This window comes from Coloeus monedula (assembly GCF_965178545.1).
Source record: "Coloeus monedula genome assembly, chromosome: 2".
NCBI classification, from domain to species: Eukaryota; Metazoa; Chordata; class Aves; order Passeriformes; family Corvidae; genus Coloeus; species Coloeus monedula.
The window spans coordinates 14,063,963-14,084,051 of NC_138782.1; positions in this window are offsets into that span (position 1 = coordinate 14,063,963).

A 20,089-nucleotide genomic window follows, 5' to 3' on the forward strand; every position below is an offset into this window, starting at 1 on the left:
AACAGATGGATAGGGGCATATCTGAAGGATCCAGAAAATCTGTAACAGGGATAAAAACAGAAGCCAGACATCCCAGCACTACGCTCACATGATTGCTTCCCTAGGGACTAGATCCACAGCTTAACAAACCCACTGGGAACAACTCTCTTGGATCAGCCTGTCCCTTCCATGAGCATGGGAAGATCCTGAGTATGCTACTGAGGCATGTGGTCACTCTCCTGCCAGCGCTGAGCATGAGTGAGCTAAATAACTCCCCTCTTTTATCAGAGGACAACAGGTACAAGTAGCTCTCCCACTGGCAGGAAGAGACAGCAAGGACCAAATTCCTGTCTCAAATGCTGATTGCAGCACAGGGGGAAATAAACCAAACATGCTGTCCATCAAGCAAACAGTATGAAGGACAGGAATGTCAAGACCAAACGTCCACATTGAGACACCTGTTGACCAAAGTTGCTCAGGAACTGGCGTGCTACTTACCACTCCTCTTGGTACTGTCTGAGGGTAAGAAAACCATGACTCAGGGAGGCCAAACCACATGCATGGGAAGTGCTATTTTGGGGAATGGCATCTTGCTTCTAGACTGGGACTTCTCATCAAAACACCCATCTGAAAAAGCCTGCTCTCAGAGGAAAAAAACCCTGCTTGAATTTACTTGTCCCAAGTGAGGCAGCGGAGACATGGCCCTCTCACAGCCTCCACAGCACTGTCCTTGCCACTGCACTGGATCTTCTGAGCTGCAACCAATGGGTGTCTTTTTGTCGCCCATTTTTTGTGGAAAGCCTTCCAGAGAAGTTGTGTTCAGCGTAATGCAGAAGGAGACATTTTTTATGATAGAGCATTTGTAGGGAAAGGAAACAATCTCTGGCACAGGTCAGTTCCACCAGAAAGATTTTCCTGAGGAAGAGACATGTAAAGCTTGCCACGTGCTTTGTCACATCTAACTAAAGTGCTCAGTACCGTTTACTAGAAGGCAATGTGGCCTGGGGCTTCTTCGAGCCATCGCTCCTCTTCTTCACAGGCTTCTCGACAGATGGGTGTTCATCCTTCTGCGTTTCCATCCCCTACAAAGGCATAAAGAAACCCCATGGATCTTTAGAATGTAAAATAGGATATTACCTGTTTAAAACACCACTTATAAGCAGGATCACTGCTACCAAGGCTTGGGCAAACATTTCCGAACTTACAGAAGGAAACAGGCCAGAGGTTCAGTGATGCCAACTCTTTGTTTTCAATAGCCCAAGGCAGGTTATGGCTGCTACCATACTGAGCAGCAGTCTAAAATCCCAAATTCATTCCTCTTGAGCATAAATGGGAATAATGCAAACTGGTAGGGAACTAATGCTCTTAAAGGAAGCTGCAGAAAAATTTGGACTCTTTGGAGGTTGGCCCATTGTGTTGGAAGTTGATTTGGTTCCACACTCACTCTCCCTGTTGCTGCACAAAGGCACACTCCCTTCTACAATGTAGGTAAAAAGAATTAAAAAACCCCCAGGCAAACAAATGATTTTCCACTGGATGCTGCTGAATTCACCAAGCTTCTTCCAGCTCCACAGGGCATGACAGCAGGGCAGTATTCCCAGAAGACAGACAGTAATTGTAGGAATTGGGATTGACTGGGACTGGACTTTTGTATATTTGGAAATTTTCTTGGCACTACTGCTTCCTGTGTCTTTTGCAAAGACTCTGTTATCTCCAGAAGCACTGTTCTCACTTAATTGCATCACTGGGGGCAGAGTAGGGATAGTGGGGTGGGGGGTTATGCTTAAATGTAAACCCATTTTCTCCTCTTTCCCTTCCCTGTTTGTGGCCCATATTCAAAATATCCAATACCCCACGTTTCCCCTAATACTATCAGTTCCTTTGTGCTCTGCAGATGAACATGTTGAGGATCAACAGTTCATTCCCAGGAGCAAATTGATTTGGCAGAAGAGGAATGAGATAAAGTCAGATTAGGTATGTTTGATCTCATATCAGCAGTGGCAATACTTGCACAAAGGAGACATTTCTCCGACCAAGCACTTACTTTCTTCTTCATTCTTGTCAGAATATCTTCCAGGTCACGGGTGGAAAGAGATTGTTCCAAAAGCCTGTTAAATTTTGGGTGGTTCAGCATCATTTTCACCATCTCCTGTCCATAATGCCTAAAACAAGAAAGAAAGAAAGAAAGAAAGAAAGAAAGAAAGAAAGAAAGAAAGAAAGAAAGAAAGAAAGAAAGAAAGAAAGAAAGAAAGAAAGAAAGAAAGAAGGAAAGAAAGAAGGAAAGATGAACGATCAAAGGAGGAGTGTTAACAGAATAAGCTGATACCTTAAACTCAGCAGCTGCCATACCTGCATGAGAAGGCATTACCTACTCAGCAAAGAGAGAGATTTACCTCCACTTGTCACTGCACAGTGCTGTCAGCTGAACACAAGAGGCAAGAGGAGAACGTGGGGCAACAGAAAAATACAATCTCACTCTGAAACTGTGGGTGCGCTTCTGTGGCATCGAAGGATCCCAGGGAACAAGCGAAACACCTCTGCTTGGAGTCACAGCTTATGAGCAGTGTCTTGCTGCCATTGCACAGGAATTTGCCTTTCTTTAACTGGCAGGGAAGCCAGGACCAAATGCCTCATGCTTGCTTTTAATTATTCTATACCATATGTATGCACAGGGACAGCTAGTTGCTCATGCCTTCTTGGCAGCTATTAATGGGAATTGAATCCTCAAAGTAAGGGGATTTTTTGGGGTGGTTTGGGTTGATTTTGCCACTAGGAAACCACAGTTCTCTTCAAGAAGCAATTTGGAGGTCATTCAGCCACAGATAAGAGCATTATAGGAATCTGCAGAAGAGGTTTAGAAAGACTGAATACATTGGCTAAAGACCCCTGGAATATTTCTAGGAAAGTCTTAAGTTACTGAGAAATAGATGTATGGGATCCTTCAGTGATGAACATTAGCCAATATTTTGGCTTTGTCTTGTGCACCTAAGGCCAAGCAAAACTGTTTGACTGGCTCATCTGATGGCTCTTTTGATCTCAGGAAAGAATCATTCAAGTCCCAGGAAGTTGGCAATGCTCCCTCTTGCGGGACAACCTCAGGTTCCCCAGCACAGTCATTTCCCCAGACAAGCCAGGGCAGCGGTCACAGCACCAAGGCTGACAGAGCTCAAGAAGCCTTTGGACAATGCTCTCGGGCACATGGAGTGACCCTTGGGGGGCCCTGCACACGGGCAGGAGCTGGACTCGATGACCCTGATGGGTCCCTTCCAACCCAGCGTATTCCGTGACTCTGTGAACCTCATCCACACAGTGAGGGAACTTAATATTTCCTTTAGCTTCCACTCTTTTGTGGTTTTGCCCTTTACAGCCAGACACCCAACAGTTTTCCTGTTTTAGGAGGTGAAATGAAGATCATTACCTTGTGTCCTTGTGACAGTCCTGAGCAAGCGTCCCTGCCGCGTGCGCCAGCCTCTCAGCCCTGGGCGTTCCTGCGAGCTTCGTGACTCCAGTTTTCTCCATCAAGGACAGGAGGAGTTGGGCCGCGCACTTCCGCACCTGGACGTGGCGGCTCCTGGGAAGAAGAGAGCGGACACTGGGGCACAGGGAGCAGGGGGACACAGCGCAGGCCTTGGCCAGAGCATTGTAAGAGACGGTCCGAAAATCCCTCATCTGCCTCACGATCATCGCTGAAGACAGAGACTGAACACAGCAGTCCTGGCCTGGCTGAGGTGGGATGTCTGCCAAGCGTTGCCTACAGGTGTGCCCACTGGGAACTGGTACGCATTCCTGAGGAAAATTAGTGCAGGTCTCAATCGACTGCGCCGTTCTTGCTGCTCAGGCGGGAAGGACTGCACTGAAGCGGAAAGGAATGACCTGTCCTGTACACCTCTCCGGTACACCTGTCTTGTACGTCTGTCCTGTACCTGCTTCCCAAAGCAACGGACCCCATAACAATGGCTGTAGATTTCCCAACCTCTTGGCCAGTTGCCCCTCGCTTCTGAAAAGGACTATAAAGGGACCTTCTAAAATAACCAAGCAGGAGGTCTCCCCATGGAAAGAAGACGAATCTATTGGCGGAAGACCACGAGGACTTCCTCTCACCCGTTGGTAGCTATTGCCCCTCTTTTTCCCCCTCTCTACTTTGTTTCTCTCTCTCTCTCTCTCTCTCTCTCTTACTCTCTTCTATTGCATTACTGTGTTGTGGGCACTTAATAAAGGTGCACTGTTTTGATTAAAACTGAAATCTCTTGTGTCCTTTTACACTCTGAGATCGATAAACGAACCATCACGACCCCCGCTTGCATTAGCGGATCGTGACATTAAACTGGCGTCACGGACAGGATCTGACAGACAGAAGGGGTTGCAAGGTTGTGTGTAGTCTGTAGTAGGGGAAGGACGTTTCACTCCAGCCGCACCTAGCCCGACACCCCGAAAAGGGTGAGAGGTGTCTAGAAAGCAAGGGGGGTGACTCGGATTTCCCGCAAACTGCACATGCCGAGGTGAAAAGCACCCCATACTCAGTTGAGGGCTCTGTCTTCAGATTTTTCGCAAAAGATCTCTTAGTGTAAAAGGGGGAACTGTGTTTTTTTGGTGTGTGCGTGAATTTGGACTGCTTGGTGTAGTGAAGAGACAACCATAAGTAACTTAAGGAGTACCTCCCAAGCAGATTTGGTCTCTTCACCCACCCAGGGAAGCGAAGGGAGACACAGCGAAGCTGTGTGTGTCGCAGTATGTAATTAACTTTTACCTCCCTGTGGTGGTTTTGATCCCTTCATAAAATGACTGAAAACCCCAGTGCAAAAGTTAAAGCTGCGTTTTATGCTCTGCTAGCAAAACACAATGCCCGGCCCTCTCCGGGAGGGGAAGAATGGGCTCAAAATAACTGGTTTAATTTGGATAATGTAACTGATAGAGTATGTTCTTTACAACATGAGACTAGATTTAAATTTGGCCGAAATAAAACCATAATCTGCTCTGTTTTAGGGGCATGCCTTGCGGCGGCTATAGATCATCGCTTTAAGCGATGTACTGAGGAGAAAGCAATCATAGATTCACTTCAAAACCTAGTGGAGATTTTACAGAAACAATTAGATGAAGAGAAGAATAAAAATCATTTGCTAGAGACTGCTTTAAAAGAGGAATATTTTAAGAATTCACAGAATACTGACTCACCAAAAGAGACAGAGGAAAAGGAAACTCCTCACATTAACCAAATATACCCCCAGAAAGAACTAATACTAGTAAAAAATTGTGGGGAAAACTGCTGCCCTCGTATAAGACCTCTGATTAAAACAGAATATAATTATATCAATGATGAAGATCTTGAACCGCATATCACCACTAAACAAATACCATACACTGCTGTGGAATTGGCTAGGTTAAAAAAGGAGTATGGGCGGCTCCCCCATGAATCTGAGACGGAATATGTTTTCCGAGTGTCCCTCACTGGAGGAGACCAAATTCAATTAACTGAACAGGAGGCCAGTGGATACTGGGGACGTGGAGTTTTCTTGACAACAGGAGACAAACGTGGCACATGGTCCCTGACTCAGCATGCAGCTTTCTGGGCCGGGGGACTCAATCCTTTAGAAAGGGGAGACCCTTTAGCTATAGTTGGTACCCCCGATCAACTGCTAGAAAGCGTCCACAAAGCCGCCTGTCTGCAAATGATCCACGAAAGGAAATTAACTCCTGGATATGAATCCCCCTGTGAAACCTGAACTGATGAGCCCTTTAATTCGAGGCCTTCCAGAATCACTCAAACCTACAGCAATTGTCCTTCAAAAAACCATAGCAGCTGTAGGTCCCGTAGAAAGACTGGATAGATTCCTTGGAAACCCGAGCGACCGAACCGGATCTACCGATCCTGGCTTTACTCCATATTCAACCCCCTCTCAGCCGCCAGGTTCACAATCGAATTCACCTGCCGGTGATCACAAAGTTTGGACATGGAGTGAGGTTGCAGAAGATCTGATTAATTACAGTAGAAAACATGGACCTATAAAAATCCCAGAGGAAAAATCAGACCAAACAAAAGGTGTCAGGTACATTAGGGCTCCTAATAGTGAAAAACCAGAGAATGTAAAACAGATCCCTAAGCGTCAGCATTGGTGGTTATTAGGCATCAAAAAAGGGGTCCCCAGAGATGTGATGGATGGCTTACCCCCTGATAAATTAAGGTAGTGTCTAACTGGCACTGCCGAAAACCCATTCTACCAAATCCGTCACTTCAACCCAGTGCACCCCTCCTCCCTCAGAATCTGGGCAGTGAGTCAAAGCAACCTCTCCCTCAAAGTCTGTGCAGTGAGCCAAAACAACCTCTCCCTCAAAACCAGGGAAACTAGACCCTCCGCCTCTTGTCAGTGGGCGAAGAGACGGAGCATGGGTATACCTGAGAATGCTCACTAAAAATAAAACAGGAGATGTAATGATCACAGCTATTACAGGCCCTAAACGGGCACCTGTAACTTTTCTGATTGACACTGGAGCACAAATTTCTGCGCTGACAAAGAAAGATGCCCAGAGGTGTGGAATTGTTCCAACAAAGAACCGATATTGTGTTTTAAATGCCTTGGGAATGCTCTCACTACAGGGACCAAATGATCCTAAGAATCCTGCACACTACCCTGGACAACCTGTTTTGGTAGACCTTCCTAGTGTAAGAGAAGTACCACTAGTGCTAACAAGCCCTCTGAATAAATATGCATGGGTAGCCTCTGATGCCCTAGGGAGAGAGCATCGGATACATACACGCTGCATAATTCCGTCATTCTAATTTTTCTGCCTTCGGTGGCAGACTCTGTTGTGTTTGCTTTTCACAGAAGAACTCCGAGGGACATGAAGAATCCGGCATGGTCCCTCAAACAAGTTAAATTGCTGATGCAAAATAATGTCTCAGAAGTTCAGCCAGCTTGTTCACCTTTTTTGCAAACTTCCTTCGAGGGGTGGACAACCTGGCTGTGAAAGCGGAACCCTGCTAACAAACGAACGCAAAGAGACATAACCGGTGTTATAGGAACAGGATTGGGAATCTTAAGTAGTATTGATTCAGAAGTACTAATGAATAAATTGGCTGCCACAACTACAGATTTGACTAAAATACAACAACCACTACAGTCATCCCTATTAGTCTTGGGAAGCCATCAGTGGTTGTTATCAAACATATTACCAAATTGGGAAAAGGTAAATGTGAAGGACCACAAATTGATAATTGACGCACTCGATGCTACACAAAACAACATTTCTTTGGCTCTCAGCTGCATCCAGGCTCAATTATGGATGCAGTCAGTTGCTGCCTCAATTATAAGAGAAGGCGAAGAAGGCACTTTTCCTACTGAAATTCGGAAAATAATCTGGGACGGTGCCGCTGATTTTGGTGGAACTTAGTAAATTTTACCTACGATCCCCTGACAAACACAGGCACAGCCTTTGTACTAACCATACGTAATGCTTCAGTGCATTTGATATTCCCTGTCATTGCATTAGGGCTGAACCATGATGGAGCTGTTCTCTATCCTTTCGAGCATAGAGAATGGGCCCGTCAAATTGGTGAGATGTGGCAAACTGTTAATTTAGAAACTTGTATTGTCCGAGAACAACAAGGGTTTATCTGTGAAAGTAATGCAATTAGAGCTCAAGACATTTGTTTAGATACAGAACAAAATATCTGTCATTTTGAAATTCATCCTAACGAGATTCCTGAAACTGTGCTTGTCTATATAGGTAATGGATGTGCATGCTTAAGAACTGCTTGTGATAAAATATTTGTAGAAAATTTAGTAGTAGATACTAAAAATCATTCAAATTTTTGTGTTTGTAACTTTACTAAAATCATAGGATGTGATTTTTCATATTTAGCCCCAGTTACTTCTTATCACCTTTTACAGTCCAATTACACACTGATTCACCAGTTATTGCCTACCCCCATTGGAATGAACCTTACTTTGGTAAAGCAATTGTTGCTTCACCAAGATTTAATTGAAATTTTGGAAAAGATCAAGAAAAATGGACAGAAAACCTTGGTAACTGTTCACCACAATGTGAAAGAAATACATCGTGTTCTAGAAAGGGTAAAGAAAGATGCTGAACACAGGTGGTGGGATACTCTTTTTGGGTGGTCACCCACTGCTACAGGTGTCCTGAACAAATTGTGTCATCCCATCATTGTTCTCTTGATTTTGATCTTGATTGGTTTTGTTTTATCTGCAGTCTTATACATCATGAATTGGAGAATGATGAAACAGTTAACACAATTGACATCTATAATAGATGTCCACGTCCCATCCACTGTGGACATCCCCAAGGTTGTTGACACGAGACAAACTACACGAGTATTAAAATAAGATGTAATAAGAAATTAGAGGTATTTTGATTAAAAAATTACATGTGTATTCTGATTAAAAAATTGCTTACTTCTTTCTTTTGTTTCCTTCTTCTTCTTTTCTTTTCTTTTCTTTTCCTTCCTTTCTTATGTTCTCTACCCTTTTCCGGGATATGCTACCAACATTGACGAGTCCTGAAGACTTCACAACGACACTACGAAATTGTGCTGATGGAGCTCGCTTGACGACAATCGTGAGTCACGGGGTGGTGTAAGAGACGGTCCGAAAATCCCTCATCTGCCTCACGATCATCGCCGAAGACAGAGACTGAACACAGCAGTCCTGGCCTGGCTGAGGTGGGACGTCTGCCAAGCGTTGCCTACGGGTGTGCCCACTGGGAACTGGTACGCATTCCTGAGGAAAATTAGTGCAGGTCTCAATCGACTGCGCCGTTCTTGCTGCTCAGGCGGGAAGGACTGCACTGAAGCGGAAAGGAATGACCTGTCCTGTACACCTCTCTGGTACACCTGTCTTGTACGTCTGTCCTGTACCTGCTTCCCAAAGCAACGGACCCCATAACAATGGCTGTAGATTTCCCAACCTCTTGGCCAGTTGCCCCTCGCTTCTGAAAAGGACTATAAAGGGACCTTCTAAAATAACCAAGCAGGAGGTCTCCCCACGGAAAGAAGACGAATCTATTGGCAGAAGACCATGAGGACTTCCCCTCTTTTTCCCCCTCTCTACTTTGTTTTTCTCTCTCTCTCTCTCTCTTACTATCTTCTATTGCATTACTGTGTTGTGGGCACTTAATAAAGGTGCACTGTTTTGATTAAAACTGAAATCTCTTGTGTCCTTTTACACTCTGAGATCGATAAACGAACCATCACGACCCCCGCTTGCATTAGCGGATCGTGACAAGCATGCTCCCTGTCATTGCTGGGGGAAGGAGGCCTGGGCTCTCCCTGACTCTTGGGACACCTGTAGAAGGTTCTGTCCGCAGAGAAACACAAAGTTAGCACTGTACAGAAGGACTGCCTGCAAGCAAGAGCGAGGAATTCAGTCTCCTTGCACTATCTGATACTCAACATCTTTCCCCAAATTCACTCTGAGAAAGAGGGAAATTAAAGACAACCCAGGCTGACCCATCAGGGGCCAGCCACTACACAGACAGCTACAGCAGGATTGAGGATATTTCCACCCATTTACCCCCAAATCTGCAGACCTTGGGAAAGAAACAAATGCAGGGAAAACACACTATGGGACATGAAGTTGCAGAATATCCAGCAATGCAGCCAGTTTCTTCTGTGAGGCTTGGCAAGAGATACCTCTGAACGTTTGCCCCTTTTCCAAAGCTGAGGAAAGGGTGGCAGTCAGTTTAGCCAGGTTGTCCTGTTCTAGACAGTGTCTCTTGGGGACTATCAGGCCCAGCACCAACACTTAAGGCAGCACCTGCTTCAGCTGTCCCATGGCAGTCGGCCTGTGAAGGTGCCTGTACAGTGATTCATCATCTCAAGGCTAACATGAGACATCAGTTGGAATAGCAAGTGGGGCTCTAAGGCCAGGACAGTCCTACAAGACTCCTCTTGGCAGGAGCTGCACCTGCTGTGCAGGCTGTGCCACACCCAGCACATTCTCCCCCGTGTGCTCCATGCTGCAGCAAGAACCCTCCTTACTTCTCAAGTGAATGGCATAATGAGGATGCATGGTTTTTCCCAAGGCCTCTGTGGTTAGGGCTGTGAAATATCAAAGAGCGCTCACAGCTGCAGTTGCAATTGTCCCTCTTCCCACAAAACCACAGGGCTCTATCCTTAGCCTTTGCAGGCACTTGCACTTGCCCACCATTCACCACATCTAGGCAACTCGGACAGACTGGGAGAACTCCAGGAAGCAGCAGCAAGCTGAGTCAGGGGAGGTTGAGGTTGGATATCAGGAAAAAGTTTTTCACCCAGAGGGTGGCTGGGCACTGGAACAGGCTCCCCAGGGCAGTGGTCACAGCACCAAGCCTGAGAGAGTTCAGGAAGCCTTTGGACAACGCTCTCAGGCACATGGTGTGACCCTTGGCGTGTTTGTTCTGTGCAAGGCCAGGAGCTGGACTCAATGATCCTGATGGGCCCCTTCCAACTCAGCATATTCTACAGCTCTGTGATTCTGTCAACTAAAGGGCTGCACGAGGGCAGAAATAGGTGACAAGAGGAAAGAAGTGAGGTTGATTGGAGAATCAAGACACTGAGTTCACAGAAGATGCAGGATACAGGACCCTTCCCTCCCACCATTCCCATTCTCTCTCTCAGCCCTTCTGCCCCCCACACAACAGAAGGTGAAGAATATCACTAAGAGAAGAAGAACCTACTGGACTCCACTGTCCATGAGAGCAGTCATTGCTCGTGCAGGAGTCACATGCTCCACCATGACTCCCAGGGTGTGACTGGCTGCTTCCTGAACAAACTCTGGGGAGTTCCACACCATCTGGAGAAGGACCCGAGCAACCTCATCCACCTCCGAGTCCATGTCCTTCTGCAAGGTCACAAAGAGCTCTCCAAGAGTGACGATTGCAGAGTAAGACACCTTTGAGCGAAGGTTGGTCACCTGGGGAAGTCATGAGGGGAAACATAAGAATCACCTTGAAAAGAAAACCAGTTGCCTTAGACAAAAGTCCCAGGAAATGACAACACTTCCCGCTGTGTCCAGGGGAACACAAAAGCACAGGCAGAGCAGAAGAGCCCAAGCACAGAAAGGCACTTCACTCTGGCACCTACTTGTGCTAGGCCTCAGGCCTGCTTCCTGCAGGCCTAAAACATATTCTTTAACTTAAAGTGTTCTACTTAACTCTTCTGGAATGTCCACTGCTTTGGTTTTAGGCCCTTTCATTCAAAAAACAAAGAAACAAATTAAAGCAAGGGCTGCTCTCAAGCCATAAAGGCACAAGTCATAAAGACAAAAGAGTCATTTGCTCCTGTTTGAAAAAGCAACAGCAGCAGTTGAAGCCCTCAGCCAGGAAACAGAAAACACAGGCTCAAGTCTACAGACTAATTGGCAGTGTTGAATTACAGCTTGGGCAGAGATTTGGACTGCAGCAATTAACAGAATTAGTGTCTCCGTTTCTGCATTTGCACGTTGCATTGTAATGGCAGCTCGCTCCAAGAGGAGAGTGTCAGATGCCCGACCTACCAGTAAATAGAGCTACATGTGCACACAGATCCTATAGAGAGCTGACAGACATGAGAAAGATAAGGTCTAGAAACAGAAATGAAGGCAGTCCCTGAGCACACAGGGAGATGAACAAGCACATATCTTCTCTACACACCGTGTATGAAGCACAGAGGACGATTCAGAACAAGGTTCTTACCTCGTTGGTAAGTGCCAAGCAAACCTCACGAAGTCTACAAAGAAGGACTTCCGAGTGGGACTCAGCCAGGTGTTTGATGCTGAAGAGTCCCTTCTCCTTCAGCTCCCTGAAAGGCAAGTACCAAAAAGAGTGACTTTCTCTCCACCCAAGAACTAGGCAGCACCCTCTGAATTTACCAGGCTGGCGGCTCAGTCAAACAAAGGGAGGTGCTTTTCAAGCAGTCCTTGATGAAATCGTGGAACTCACTGCCACAGGTTGCTGTGGCTGTCAAAAGCATACACAAATCCAAGAGGCAAATAGAGGGCTTTCAGAGTCTTCATTTGTGGCTGTTTAACAAGACAGCCTTTCTGAAGTCTCTGGCACATGAAGTCCCTATGTCAGTGCTTCCTGGAAGCTGTGAGACCGTGCCATGCTGCTGTTTCTTGTCACCTCCCTGTACCCGTCCCTGAGACACAGTCCCATTGGGCTGTGTCTGGCGCAATTTCCTTCTTTGCCAGCCCCAGCAGGCAGTTCAGCAGTGAGAGTCTGCACTGGCACTCTGTAGCTGAGTTTCCACTCTGCAATCTAGGCCTGTCTGTCACCCACTCCACTCTGCCTCACACATTCCCCAGGAAAGCAGCAGGATGCCCCGGAATATTCCACACCAGGGCAAGAACAGCTGAAAGTCTGGCTTTTCCCAAAAGCCCCTACCTAAAACAACAGCAACATGTTATTTACCAGGTGCAAACAACTCCCTCTCTCAGCACTTGCTTTGTGCAGGACCTGAGCTACAGGAAGGCGCGTGATGCATCGGGGCTGCAGCGCAGGGCTGGCAGCCGACACCACGGGCATCCCTGAGTGTCACCCGGACACCCCCACAGCTGCAGAAGCTCTCTGCACCTCACAGGGCACCAAAGAGAAATGGGGAAGAGAAAGCAGAAGAGAAAGGGCAGAGCAAAGGCGACTGCACAAGGAGATGCATCGCTGCAGATTTTTCATGCTTATCCCAGGGTGAATGGAGTCCTTATCCCAGTGTGAATGAAGCAGTGAGTAGATGATAACCCAGACATCAAAAAGACAACCAATATCACCTAACATTTGTAGGGTTATCACCTCTGGGCCTCTACAGGCCTCCTTCTGTCTCTGTTTAAGTTTGGGACACATTGTGAGTATTGACAAAACATCTCAGGCCCATATGAAGCAGTGAGAAGGAAACAGCTGAATTGCACAAGTGCAAGATTCCTAGAGGATTTTATTTCTTTTTCCTTCTCTTCTGCCATGAGCCCCTCAGGACTAATGACAGGCTGAGTGACTCTATAGCACAACTCAGTGCATTTCTCAGAAAGAAGAGCTCCCTGTAGCTGCTCCTGGGACTCACATGCGGAAGGTCACAGGCAGACCCTGACTCCTGCCACTGTTGCCAGCAGTGGGACCAGAGACAAATCTCACTCAGTCCCACTGGGCCCCGAGGCACCCAAATCTCTACACTCCAAACTGCTGCCATCCTGCTTCTGGCTTCAGCCAGCAAATCATCTTGTCCCACAGCTTTCTCTCTTCCCTCAAGATATCCTTTGCAGCCCCACAGAGCAGCAGGCAAAGCGAGGAAACAGCACGGACCTGCTGCAGCTGGAGCACTGTTGCAGACCAAGGCCAAGAAAAGGCTGCTCTCCAATCTTTATCCTCTCTCTGCTCTGGAGTGGTTTCACTGGTGCCCCGAGGCCCTCTGGGCTGTTGGGGCTCAGAGGCACTAGCAAGATACTCTCCTAACCTACCTTAACGCTAAGAGGGAGACAGAGTGAACGGGGCCTTTCTTACCAGTCATCGCTGCTGAGCAAGGAGAGTGCCTCGAGCAAGGACTGCTGTGGCTCCAAAGAGGCTCCGTCCTTCTGCCCCTTCCCACGGAGCGGCTCCTCTCGGCGCTCGGCACCAGTGGCCGTCTGCAGGGTCACTGTAAGGAGAGGGTCAGCCATGAGCGCTGCAGCCCCGGGCAAGGCACCCCGCCATGGAGCGGCCTGCAGCCCCATCTCCCAGCCAGGCTTCCATGAGGTACAAACTGGCACTGGCTCAGAGAATTCCCTGCTCTCTGGCTCCTTGCTTTCTCCCAGCCCCCCCCAGCTGGGCACAGCTCCTTGGCTCAACCTGACAATTGCCCACACAGCGCCAGCTCCCAAGTGCCACAGGTACCACAGCCAGCGGCACCTTCCTGAGGCCGCAGAGCTCCCACTCCCTGGGAGACAGTGCCCACCAGCAGGACTTGCTCCCCAGGAGGGACCCCTCAGCTGCCTCTCCTGTCTCAGCGCCCTGATTTCCCCGAGCCCTGAGGACAGAGGCACTCTGCAACTCCCTGAGGAAAGACCTGCAGCTGCCTCGTGACAGCACCAAGCCGAGCCTGAACAACCGAGTCCTGCTGGGCCCGGCTGAATCCCCTCAGAGCAGCTACCAGGGAACAGCGATACCTGACCCTTCACACCTCACAGCGCCTCTGTTCCCATTGGCTTCAAATATTCTAGACAGAGGGCAGCTGAGTGCACTTACATTTCAGCCTGCTCTTGGGAAGGGAGTAGTTCATGGATTTTGTTCTTTCTAAGCATCATGAATCTGTACTATTTCAGTAAAGTACACACTGGCTGTATTTGAAAGATGCTGAGGTGAAATTTGTTTGTCATCAAATGGACTTGTGTGCACACTGTGCAAGCCTAAGCTTTCTCTTGTGGAAAAATGGAATCTCTAGTCCAGATGGTGGATAAAAAAGCCTTCCAAATGCAAATTGATGATAAGAATATGTAAATACAGATGCAAATTGTTGGCAGATGAACTCTCTTGATAGTCAGTTTACAAGGTATGAGAAAAGTCAGATGATAAATGCATTTCTTATGAAACCCACTGGTCATCAAAAGGACTGTTGATCATCAATTTCATGTCATGCACTCAACAGGTCGTTTTCTAATGTGTACAAGGAAACATCTGAGCTGTGTCAAATGATGGAGTTTGAATATTGCACAGAATCTAGATGAACTGCTCTAGACTCTGTAGAAGTTTTGTGCTACCCTGCATGTTCTCACACAGTATGGAGGAAGCATAACATCAAAAATATTCAGATGGGAGCTAATCTGGCTGTCACTGATGTACCCCTGTCACTGCCATCAGTGGTGTCACTGCAGAAGGATGTTGATGTACACAGCTATATTCAATAGGAATGGGGAGCCACGTCAGGCTAGTTCTGGTCAATTGTGACCATGGAAGTAGCATCACTAGAAAAGAGCACTCAAAGTATCATTCCTAGCTCCCTTCTTCTTATCTCACCCTACTCAGGATCATAGCACAGGCAGGCTGCCCTCACAGGAGAGGCAAGAGCCACCAGGGACTATGTGCTGTGTATTCACTGTGGGCAGCAAACACCAAGTGGCTGACTGCCATGCAGAGACAACCCTTGCTGGAGAGCAGGAAAGCTGGCTGCAGAGCCGGACAGCAGCACAGGCAGAGGGCCAAGATGGAGAGTGGACAATTGATCGTGGTGGTACTCGTAGGTGCACAGTGAGCACACCCTGCCAGACTGCCCCGAGCTCATCCCTGCAGTTACAGCTGCCTCCTGGCACCAGTGCTGTAGTTTGCTCTATCAGGATGGGCAAAAGCCAGAGCTTAGCTCTTCACCACTACTTTATGCAGCTCAGCTTTCCAATGGATCAATAAGAACCAACTGCTCCAGTACTGCCGAGCTGGAGTAACTCAAGAGTAGATTTGCTGCTCATTCTCAGCACAGGCTATGAACCCAAGATCCCAGCTGTGGTGGCTGAGGCAGGAGGTGGTTTGTGCTCCTTGTGCAAGGAAAACCGGTGGTGGAAAAAGCTGCTGTGGAGCAGGCTTACCTGAGGAGTTGCGTGGGAAGCTGCCGTCTCCATGGATGATGGGCTTCTTGGGCAGCAAGGGCACGTTGTCCTGCTTCCCCAAGACCTTCTTCTTCAAGGCACTACCAGGGTGTTTTCTCTGCACACTGGAAGCTGTGCCATTGACAGGCAGTAGGCTAAAGCCTGCAGGGACCAAAGAGGAGCTTGGGAGTGGAGGGTGACAATGGAAAGGCCCAGAAAACTTGCTGGAGCTGGGTAACATCTCTTTGTTATCCCAAAGAACTTCAAGTATAACAGTGGCACAGTTCCATGGGAAAGTGATCACAGACTCCTAGAAGAGTTTATGTGGGAAGGCACCTTTAACCACCATCTAGTCCAGCCCCCACGAGCAGGGACATCTTCAGCACGAGCAGGTTCCTCAGGGCCCCATCTAACATGGCCTTGAACACCTTCAAGGATCCATCAACAACAGCTTCTCGGGGCAAACTCTTCCAGTGTTTCATCCCCTTCATTATAAAAAATTTCTTCCTAATATCTAATCGAAATCTACCCTCTTCTGGTTTAAAACCAAACTGCAGTGATGCTTCCCCGAAGAAACAAGGAAACCCCAGTAGTGCTTTGCTTTTGTTTTCCTGTTTCAGAGGCTGGCTGGGGAAGTTACCAAAAGAAAGCGCAGATAACCTTGCGTGATGCCCTCGGGCTGAGTGCTGCCTCCTGAGGTCCCTGCTGCTGCCCTGGGGCAGCGCACACAGCACTGCAGTCAGGGCCCCTCAGCCGGGATTCAGTCGGGAACGCTGCTTGCTCCGGGGGCTACACCAGAAGCTCTGGCTCGGGGCTTCAGCACAGCTCTACAGTGCCAGCTCCTCAGCAGGGAGCGGTGGGAGAAGGGTCTCTGGGGTTTTCATTAGAAGGAGTTGAATTTTGTTTCTTCCAGGTTGCACCTTGGTTGAAAAGCATTCTTTTGGACCCGCTTTTCCTGGAGGCGAGTCTGAAGCCTCAGTGTACTTTGCAAGACAGAATTTTACACTCTGAAGGACTTCAGAGGGGAAGGTGGGAAGCTGATATTCTGTTACTGACTCAGTGAGGCCATGGGCAAGACACTTCATGCCTCTCCATTTTTCTTTGGGGACTGGAAATACATCCTATGCAAACTCCCACTCAGATGCAAGTGTAACAGCCCCCCAGTCTGAGGGCAACACTGTGCAGAGGGCAAGCAAGTGATCAGAAAGGACCACAGGTGTAGCAACCACTTACTTGCTGCAGCTGCATCCCCGGGGTCAACTGTCTGTGGAGGCAGCTGCAAGGACGTTTCCTTTTCTCTCTCTGTCTTGATCTCTTTCTCCAAAAGCTCCATTGGCATCCGCTCTAAGTTCCTTTGAGCCAACATGCTCAATGCAGCACGGATCTGCATGCAATGGGAATGCATCACAGACTGTAAGCAGAGACACACAAACCAGACACAACATCTCATCAGGAGCACAGGGTCCATAGAGTTCCACAGTCCTTGATGCAGCTCCATGTACATTCCAATGGTTTCTGAAGAATGTCTCCCATCCTCACCTTGGCAATTACACACAGTGAGGTGGAACACTTTATTGCCATAACCTCCCACTGCTCCAAGGTACTGTTTCTCAGCCTATGTCAGGAGGCCCTGCTTGAAGCAAGAAAATCACAGGAGTGCTCCAAGACAGATGAAGAGCCCACGTGACCAGTGAGCAGGCAGTTCCCTTCCTACAGGCCATGGCAGGAGAATAAGAACCATGTGCAATACGCAGCAAGGAGGGGTAATTAGCTGTTGCTTAACACTCATGGCCAGGAATTGCAGCTGTTTCTCACTTCTGGCTTCTGAAGGACTCAGCTGCTCTCTGAAACCATGAGGCCAAAAAGACGAGTCACGTGAAAACAAGTTGCAGAAACATTGATGTTAACGCGTGGAAAAATTGAGAATGAGAGGGCTGTGAGATACAGCAAGAAAGGTAACCAGGAAAAATCAAAGTCTCCCATTTTATTTTGCAGCCTTGCTTACACTCAGCATTAGAATCCTTGCTTCTGTGCTTCCCAGGATGCACTTTGCCCACATTCACTGATGTGTAGCTTGCTCTGCCATTCAGAACTGCTCTACAAGGGCCTTTGCACATAAAGAATGCTTCTGGCATGACCTTAGCACCGTCTCCAAACCAGTGACCTTGCCACCACTGGAAATAGCCAAGCAATTGCTCTGTAGCTGTCAAATATATGCCCAAGAGAATCCCCATCCCCCAAGAGTGGAAGATGATGATTTTCAGGGACATTTTGGGCCTAGCACTAAACAGTCACTGGCAAGGAAGTCTGCTCATCCCTGTCCTTATCCCTCACCTTTCCAAAGCCATCCTTCAGGGCTTCGGCACTCGTAAGGCCAGCACTGGTGGGGTGATCCGTCTCCTTGGCCTGGCTCAGTGGGAGGCCTGTTAATGGAAGCAAAGGTTCCTGGAAATCTCTGGCACACTTCAAGCCCCCAACAGCTGGGCAACAGGCAAGACAGCTTCCAGATTGCAGAGCTCTGATAAGACCCAGAGATTGTGTCTGAGAGCAGCAAGGTACATATGCCTAGAACCTTGCGCAATGGATGGGCTACTGCCACAGTGCACTGGCAGCAGACATGGCATTGCTCTGTTGGCCAGCAGAGTGAAACCTCCTGCATGATGGAGGCCTCAGCCCTGGATGCTGGAGAGCCACTGTGTTTGATAGAGAAGGGCAGAGACAGAGCTTGCTCTTGACAGAGATTCTTATCTGCCCTAATTCATGCTGATTTTAGTAAACATCTTCTTCCTGGTCCCTAAAAGAACTCCTGGGTTCTAATACCCGTAAGCATTTAGATCAATATTTTCTTCTCCTTGTGGCAATATTTTAGACGACATGAAAAGAAAAGCTTAGCAGTGCAGGAGTGTTAGCCAAATGTGAATTGTGTTCTTGAAACTGGATAATTTGCTTTCCCCAAGGATTTTCATTCTAAACTGTGTGAGATTGGGTCACTTTCAGGCCAGTCTGACTGAAGGCTGAATTTCCTAATGGAAGTGGAACAATGTAGCTCATTCTGAAACACTCTCCAACAGAGCCCTTAAAACTCAGAGGATGAATCACTCTTTACATGGCTTCACAGAGGATAAAATCACGTGGCAGCAAAGTAGCAAAAAAGCAATGTCTTAAATCAGGATTTTTTGCCCTGCAAAATGGTCAGCTTAATAAAAAAAGAGTTAGATATGGGCTTTGAGGAAGGAGGGCTATTCTGAATTGGGGACAAGGCTTTGGAAGATAAGAGCATCTGGGAAGTTGACAGGGAAACGACTGACTCCAGGGTAACCTCCTTGGGACCAGTGCAGTCAGTCCCAAGTGCAAAGTGGAGACACAAAATATAACAGAGGCCACAATGCCAACCTAAGGCATCTGAAGCTACAGTATTTCATTGGAGAGATTCCCTGGAAACTTCTAAAGAGCTGCACAGGGAAACACACTCCTGCCAGCAGCCACTTGAGGCAGGCCAGGGGGACACCCTGACCCACTTGCACAGAGCCAGCACAGGAGCAGCCTGGCCTCTGGGCTGCCCTGGGACAGCAGGGAGCCCAGAGGCCTGTGCTTTCCAGGAATGGCTCAGCTGCACACGCACCCTCCTGCTCCTCTCGCGGCCCCACAGCTGAGCAGCCCTACAGCTACACGGGGCACTGGGAGCAGCACAGCTCATTGCAGGGGGCACATGCAGGGCAGAACTGTTCCCTGGCAATGTGCCCAGGCTCTCTAGGCTGGCACAAGAGCCTTCCTCCCGCCAGAGAGCGGCCCAGCTCCCGCCTTACCTCTTTGTGAGGCTGAGCCATGCTCAGCCTTCACCTTGTGCTCCCTGGCAGTGACCCCGGGGGCAGCGCTGCTCAGCTGCCCCTGCCGGGGCTCCTGGGCCAAGGCCCCCTGAGCAGGCTGCGAGCGGAGACCTGCACTGCCAAGCCTGGGGGTCTGCACAGCATCCTTGCAGCCAGCCAGGGGCGGGAGGGCACCAGGGTGGGGAGGCCGCACAGGGCCCTCCTTAGGCATGGTCTCCATCCACTTCTTCCTTGAGGTTTTGTCTACGGAAGAAGCTGTAGATCAGGTACAAGGGAAGCAGTGAGTTAGTTGAACTCCCACCTTTACAATCACCACAACTAATGGGTGAGGCACTCAAGGGGTTATTTATTATTGAGAAGATCGCTTTGTTTTTATTTTTCATGAAACTAGCATCACTATAATTGCTCTGAACTGTATGGAGCTGGCAGGACAGGAGAGAGAGGTTCCACTACTTTGCTTCTGTGCTGCTCATGGCTCATCCTCTACTTTGGGATCTTTTTCCTTCCAAAAAGTTGGCAACCCACAGGGGTCTCCAGAATTTGACAATTCCACCTAGGAAGTAATTGCTTTCCAAAGCCAGTGTCCAAGGCCTTTGTTTCTGTAACTCCTCCTTAGTTCTGGGTTGGGTTTTGTTGGTGGTTTTATTTCTCTTTACAACAAAGGCAGTGCTGGGACACAAACAATGGCACCACGTGTTAGAAGCTGCAGAAGCTTTGCACTCCCCATGAGATGTCCCCAATACTCAAGCAGCCTGTATCTGTAGGGAACAA